This window comes from Capra hircus, chromosome 3 (genome assembly GCF_001704415.2).
Source record: "Capra hircus breed San Clemente chromosome 3, ASM170441v1, whole genome shotgun sequence".
Classification (NCBI taxonomy): Eukaryota; Metazoa; Chordata; class Mammalia; order Artiodactyla; family Bovidae; genus Capra; species Capra hircus.
In genome coordinates, this window is record NC_030810.1 from 119,822,133 (window position 1) to 119,830,023 (window position 7,891).

Genomic DNA, 7,891 nt, shown 5'->3' on the forward strand with positions numbered 1-7,891 from the left:
CACATCCATACATGACCACTGGAAAAACCATAGCCTTGACTAGACAGACCTTTGTTGGCAAAGTAATGTCTCTGTGTTTTAATATGCTATCTAGGTTGGTCATAACTTTCTTTCCAAGGAGTAAGCGTCTTTTAATTTCATGGCTGCAGTCACCATCTGCAGTGATTCTGGAGCCCAGAAAAATAAAGTCAGCCACTGTTTCCCCATCAATTTGCCATGAAGTGATGGGACCAGCTGCCATGATCTTTGTTTTCTGAATGTTAAGCTTTAAGTCAACTTTTTCAATCTCTTCTTTCACTTTCATAAGAGGCTCTTTAGTTCTTCCCTTTCTGCCATAAGGGTGGTGTCATCTGCATATCTCAAGTTATTGATATTTCTCCCAGCAATCTTGATTCCAGTTTGTGCTTCCTCCAGTCCAGCTTTTCTCATGATGTACTCTGCATAGAAGTTAATTAAGGTATGTACATTATGTTTCTAGACACAATGCTGTTGCACACTTAATAGGCTGTACTATAGCATAACGATAATTTTCATATGCTCTGAGAAACAAAAAACATTTACATGACTCATTTTATCACAATATTCATTTTGTTTGGGGGGTTTAGAACGGAACCACTGAAGTATGCCTGTCAATGTTGGTGCAATTCCTATGTTCATGGGCAGTTTTACAAAGTTTGGCTTTCCCATTTGATTGAGGTTAGTGATAATTGAGGATGAGTCATTTCACTGAGGAATCACCAGGTCTATTACCTAAGGAGTGTGTCATAACACTCGGTTTTCAGAATGTTCCTCACCCCTGCCTCTACCAGCAATTGTTGTCTCTGAGTACAAATCTTCCCAAATCTCCTCTCTTCTGAAAGTCATTCTCTTGTTTTCTCCTGCAATGGGGAGGTACAATTGCCTGGCTGAGAAGTGAAGATCTCAAAAGTTAATGGTTTTTTTTTACCACAGATTTCACATCAACTTACTTCTCACAGGCCCTTTGCTGCCTTTTGTGTTGGTCATTTCTTCATCAAACTTGGGATTGTTGAGCAAATTGTGTACTCAAAGAACAGCTGAAAAACAATAACGATCTAGAAATAAAACTTCAGTTTGAGAAAGCTAAAAAAAAAGTTAATGGTTTTTCTAAATAAAATTTCAAGATATTTTCCTATTTGATCCTAGCCAGAAACAGAGTTGGGCCATAAACAAGGCTGAGTGCCTTGATGCTTTTGAACTGTGGTGCTGGAGAAGACTCTTGAGAGTCCCTTGGAGTGCAAGGAGATTAAATCAGTCAATCCTAGAGGAAATCAACCCTGAATATTCATTGGAAGGACTGATGCTAAAGCTGAAGCTCTAATACTTGGCCACCTGATGTGAAGAGCTGACACACTGGAAAAGATGCTGGGAAAGATTGATAGAGGATGAGTTGGTTGGATGGCATCACTGACTCAATGGACATGAGCTTGAGCAAACTCTGGGAGATAGTGAAGGACAGGGAAGCCTGGCTTGCTGTGGTCCATGGGATCACAAAAGTTTGGACATGACCGAACAACTGAACAACTTCCTTTCAGAGGAGTATAGTGCATCAAATCCCTGAGGCATTTCAGGGTTCTGTGGTACAATTGGCTTGCTTCTTATTGGTCTCTTCCCCTGAAGCTTATATTTCAACTTTCTCTGATCTGCCTCATCAGTAACTCAGCCATTTGTTTTGGCAGTTCCCAAAATCTTGGTGACATCTCTTTTCTGCTGTTGTTTGCTCTGCTGCACTCCTCAGCTTTGTGGGTTTACATTTCATGTTACCTTAGTGCCATTTTAGAGCTGTTTGAGGAGCATATATAAAAGAATGTGTTTAATCTGCCATGCTTAATCAAGAGGCTTTAAAAATTCTATTTTAAAAGAAGTATGCATGTATTATAAATAAAAATGTCTTCATCAAACTTGTTAGCAGAGGTCATCTCTTGGAGCTGCAATTATAGATAGTTTTTCTTTACTTAATTTTTAAAAATTATCTATAGCAAGATACTTAGTAACTAGAGAAAGATCAATCAAGTAAAATGATATTATTGGGTTGGCCAAAAAATTCATTTGGATTTTTCTATAAGATGGCATGGGAAAACCCAGACAAACTTTTTGGACAGCCCAATATATAGCTGTTTCAGTGAAAGCATTTTATATTAGTTTCAAATCCAATAATTAGTTGAACTATATTAAATTGCTTTTTTTTTTCAAATAAAACAAAGGTTGAATAGCAGCACTTTCATGTGGTTCAATCTAAACTATCTAATATAACACCGACCTTAGAGGTGATAGTCTGGAAAATGGAGTCATTATCTAGGTAGGCTAGACTCAAAGTCAAGAGAGTGTAAACCATTTTTCATTGCTAGTTTCACCCCATAACCACTGCATGTACTGTTTTCCAAGGATCATTCTTTACTGGGCATACTGGTTGAAGATATTTGTGTGTTAACCTAGTTTTTAGGAGCACACTGATTTGGATGTAATGGATAAGAAAAATAACACTATTTATTTCTTTTCTTTTTTGTGGGTACACTTCACACATCTCTGTATTGTAATTCCCAGGGCATATGACTGCAGTCCTGAAATTAAAAGACGTTTGCTCCTTGGAAGAAAAGCTATGACCAACCTAGACAGCATATTAAAAAGCAGAGACACATTACTTTGCCAACAAAGGTCTGTAATAGTCAAAGCTATGGTTTTTTCCAGTAATCATGTATGGATGTGAGAGTGGGATCATAAAGAAGACCGAGCATCAAAGAACTGATACTTTCGAACTGTGGTGTTGGAGAAGACTCTTGAGGGTCCCTTGGACGGCAAGGAGATCCAACCAGTCCATCCTAGAGGAGATCAGTCCTGGGTGTTCATTGGAAGGACTGATGTTGAAGCTGAAAGTCCAATACGCTGGCCACCCGATGCGAAGAGCTGACTCATTTGAAAAGACCCTGATGTTGGAAAAGATTGAAGGCAGGAGGAGAAGGGGACAACAGAGGATGAGATGGTTGGATGACATCACTGACTCAGTGCACGTGAGTTTGGGCAAGCTCCAGGAGATGGTGAAGGACAGGGAAAACCGTATGCTGCAGTCCTGGGGTCAAAAAGAGCTGGACACGATGGGGTGACAGAGCAACAACATGCCTTTTTCTCTCTTTTAGATTGTTACATGCTTTAACGGTAGGGATCCTCATCCTACTGGTATTTATGGACCATTTGAGGAAACGTTATTCAGCCTATCACACAGTGTTTTCCTCTAAAGACTCATAGGAGAAGTTTCCCTTGGGCAAATGACCTGTTTTTTATTTTAGGAACACAGTGTAAATGTATGTCAGATTGTATTTCCCCCTGCTTGTACTGCCTGCTAGGAAGATGAGAGCCACACTTGTGCCATAGTTTTAAGTAGTTTCTTCTTGAAATCTTTGCTTAGAAGTCTCGTCGTCTTTGAACTAGTTTCTTATTGCTGCTATAACAGTTACCATATACTTAATGACTTAAAGCAACACAAATTTATTATCTTACAGTTCTGGAGGTCAAGAGTCTTAAATCAGCTTCACTAGACTAAAATCCAGGTATTGGTGAGAGTTCTTTCTGGAGGCTGTTGGGGAAAATCCATTTCCTTATCTTTTTACAACTTGCTTGGCTTGTGACCACTTCCTCCATTTTCAAAGCCAGCTGTGCAGTAAGATACCCTTCTCTCTGGCCTCTGCTTCTGTGCCTACATCTTTTTTCTCTGACTATGATCCTTTTGTCTCCTTCTTATGAAGACCCTTGTGATTACCTTGAACCTACCTAGATAATCCAGGATAATCTCCCCATCTCAAATTTTTAACTGAGTCATATCTGCAAAGCCTCCTCCCCCCACCAATTAGTTTTAGTTTTTAGAAGAGTTTTAGGCTTATAGGAATACTCAGCAGAAAATACTGAGATTTCCCATATATTTCCTAACTTTATACATGCATAGCCTTCCAAATGTCAACATTCTGGGCCAGAGTCACACTGATGAACCTATGCTGACAAATCGTTATCACCCAAAGCAAGTTTATCATGACAGGTGTTCATTACTATGAAATCATACAGAGTGTTTTCACTGCTTTAAAATTCTTCTATGAGATGGTAACAATAACCCTGTAGGCGAGACAGCAAAAGAGACACAGATGTATAGAACAGTCTTTTGGACTCTGTGGGAGAGGGTGAGGGTGGGATGATTTGGAAGAATGGAATTGAAACATGTATATTATCATATGTGAAATGAATCACCAGTTCAGATTTGATGCATGATACAGGATGCTCAGGGCTGGTGCACTGGGATGACCCAGAGGGATGGGATGGGGAGGGAGGTGGGAGGGGGGTTTAGGATGGGGAACACATGTACACCCGTGGAGGATTCATGTCAATGTATGGCAAAATCAATACGATATTGTAAAGTTAAAAAAAAAAAGAACTTTAAAAAAAATCCTCTATGTTCTACCTGTTCATCCCTCTTTCTCCCAGTCCCTGGCAACAACTGTTCTTTTTATTGTCTCCATAGTTTTGTGTTTTTCAGAATGTCATATAGTTGAAATTACACAATATGTAGCCTTTTGGGATTGGCTTTTTTTACTTAACAATATACATTTAAATTTCCTCCATGTATTTTCATGGCTTGATAGCTCATTTCTTTTTAGCACTGAATAATCACTGTTGGGTGTACCATTTATTAACCCTTTCAACTATAGAACAACTTCTTGGTTACTTCCAAGTTTTGTCAATTATAAACAAAGCTGCTGTTAACATCTGTGTGCAAGTTTTTTTGTGGACATAAGTTTTCAACTTATTTGAGTAGTACCATGGCTTCTTAGATCATGTGGTAAGAGTATGTCCAGTTTTGTAAGCAACCATCAAACTGTCTTCCGAAGTGGCTGTATCATTTCGCATGCCCACTAGCAATGAATGAGAACTCCTATTACTCAGCCACCTCATTAGCCTTTGATGTTGTCAGTGTTTTGTTCATGCTAATGGGCACATAATGGTAACTTGTTATTGGTTTAACCTGCTTTTCTGTGATGACATACAATGTTGAGCAACAAAGTTCTTTTTTATCATATGTGAGGTACCATATTCACAGGTCCTGGGGGTTAGGGCATGGGCATATTATTCAGACTTATTCACAATTATTATTCACAATTTTGTCAATATTAATTACATGAAAATGAAAATTTTGATTCCTCAAACTAAAGCCATACCTCTGCAGACTCCTTTCCCTGCATCCTTCCCCATCTCAGTAAATGGCTCTCTTACCTACTAACCATTCACCACAGACACTTGATTCCTCACTCTCTCCCTCACCCCACATCCTGTCCCTTTGAGGTTCTGCCATATCTACTTCTAAAACGAATCTAGAGTCCAACCACCTGCATTTGTGGCTGCTGCCACCACCCTAGGATAAGCCATCTCTTGCCTGAAATACTACAACAACCCTCTAATTTTTCTCTTTTCTTCAATTCCTGACTTTTACTACTCTATTCTCTATAATTTGTCCAGATTTCAAAAACGCACAAAGCAAAACATAGTATCTTCCTGCTTTAATACACACTGATAGTTTTGTATCTCATGTGGAATAAAATCCAAATTCCTTTTTAAGATTTATAAGGCCCCTCTTAAAGCACATCCCACTCTGATCTCTGTACCACCATGTTCTAGCCACACTGGCCTCCTCATGGTTCTTTAACTGGCCCAAGCTCCACTTCTCATATATGCCTCCTCTGCCTGAAACTCTTTCTCCAACTCTTCTCTAACTAAATCCTTGTCATCTTTTTTGTTCTCATCTGAATTGTCTCCTCAGAGGAGACTCCCCATACAACCCCACATAATTAGGATCCTCCCCACCCTGTCTTACACACATTTTTCTCGACCATCTCACCCCTTTACATACTCTTCATATACTTATCACTACTGGTAATTACTCAGTTCAGTCCAGTTCAGTTGCTCAGTCATGTCCGACTCTTTGTGACCCCACAGACTGCAGCACACCAGGCCTCCCTGTCCATTACCAACTCCCAGAGTTTACTCAAACTCATATCCGTTGAGTTGGTGATGCCATCCAACCATCTCATCCTCTGTCGTCCCCTTCTCTTCCCAACTTCAATCTTTCCCAGCCTCAGGGTCTTTTCAAATGAGTCAGTTCTTCGCATCAGGTGGCCAAAGTAATGGAGTTTCAGCTTCAACATTAGTCCTTCCAATGAACACCCAGGACTGATCTCCTTTATGATGGACTGGTTGGATCTCCTTGCAATCCAAGGGACTGTCAAGAGTCTTCTCCAATGGCACAGTTCAAAAGCATCAATTCTTCGGTGCTCAGCTTTCTTCACAATCCAACTCTCGCATCCATACACGACTACTGGAAAAACCATAGCCTTGACTAGATGGACCTTTGTTGGCAAAGTAATGTCTCTGCTTTTTAATAAGCTGTCTAGGTTGGTCATAACTTTCCTGCCAAGGAGCAAACGTCTCAGTTATTTATATTATTCATCTTTTCTGCCAGATTTTTCATTCCATGAAGGCAGGGCCATTTCTGTTTCATTCATTGTTGGATGTAAGGCTCCATCAGTATCTGGCACTTAGTAGGCATGGCATACTGTTTGTATACCATCCTTTCTCTGACTTTATCTTATGTTTTTGCTTTGATTTTTCTTTTGTTTTCATTTTCTACAACTTTCTGTTGTAGCAAGAGGAAAACTCACAAGTCCCAGGATCTACTCACAGTTGGGGAGGTGGAGCTGTCTCTGCCTTCCCCGTGTATATCGTGTGTATTGTGTGTCATGGGTAAAAGAAATGTTTTCTACTAGTAGTATCTCCTCAGGGAAAGTGGGAATTCACCTCAGAATGCCAGATAGGCCACAAACTATTGAAGGGGAAAGCCAGAATGCCTTTCTGGATTTAAGATTACAATTGCATAATAAGGTAACAAGCTTATTTTTCAATCACTGGGGACAGAGTGTTTCCTTAGATTAATATGGTGCTAGAAGGATTTTTTCTCCTCTGGCTAGGATTGGAAATGAGAAATATTTGGGCTGTGGATACTAGGGAGGAGGAGCAATGTTCAGCGCTCTTCTGCTTGTGGGAAGCAATGAGGGACCTTGAGATGAGCAGGAGACTACACCTTGAGAGGTCTTTAGGATCCTTCAGGAGAGAGATGGCTAGTAAGGGATATCCTGGGAGAATGAAGTCCTTAGCTCTTTTCTCCTGATTTCTGATCCTTGAGTGGATGGCACACAGAGCATCTTCCTTCCTTTTGTGGTACAGTTGTCATATTCCTTGGCACAACGCCCTTGGCCTTCCATATATTCTATTCTATTCAGAGCTAGTGGTTAGGTTCTCAACTGTGTCAGGAAATCCTGTATTGGCATCAAGGTTTCCGATGCTTCTTTTTCCCTATAGATACCACAAGCCATGATTTAGACACAAATGTGATTTGCCTGATTGTTACAGTCTGGGCCCACAACAATTTTAATTAACTGGAAAATGGTCCTCAATACACCGATTAGACCTCTTCAGGTACAGCAAGATAAAAGCCTGATAATTTGGATGGAGTACCCTTCTTAAATATCTACTCTATACACAGCAGCCAATGGGAAAGCCAGGCTTTCTCCCACCTGATCCAGTGAGTAATTAAGAGAGGGCTTTTTCTTCCCCACCTCTCCCTTCCACCCACCCCCAACTAAAGCTTAACAGGTTGGTGGTATAATCTGTAGACTTTCAGGGTGTCATGCTAGGAGCTTAGGCAAGAGACTAGGCATCTCTTCCCCAGCTTCCCAGGCACTGTCCAGCTGGATTTGAAAAGCAGGCAAGTGACAGGAGGAAAGAGGTGGAAGCCGGCAAAGTAACTACCATTTCTCAGCAAAGTTTGAGAGGGGCCTGT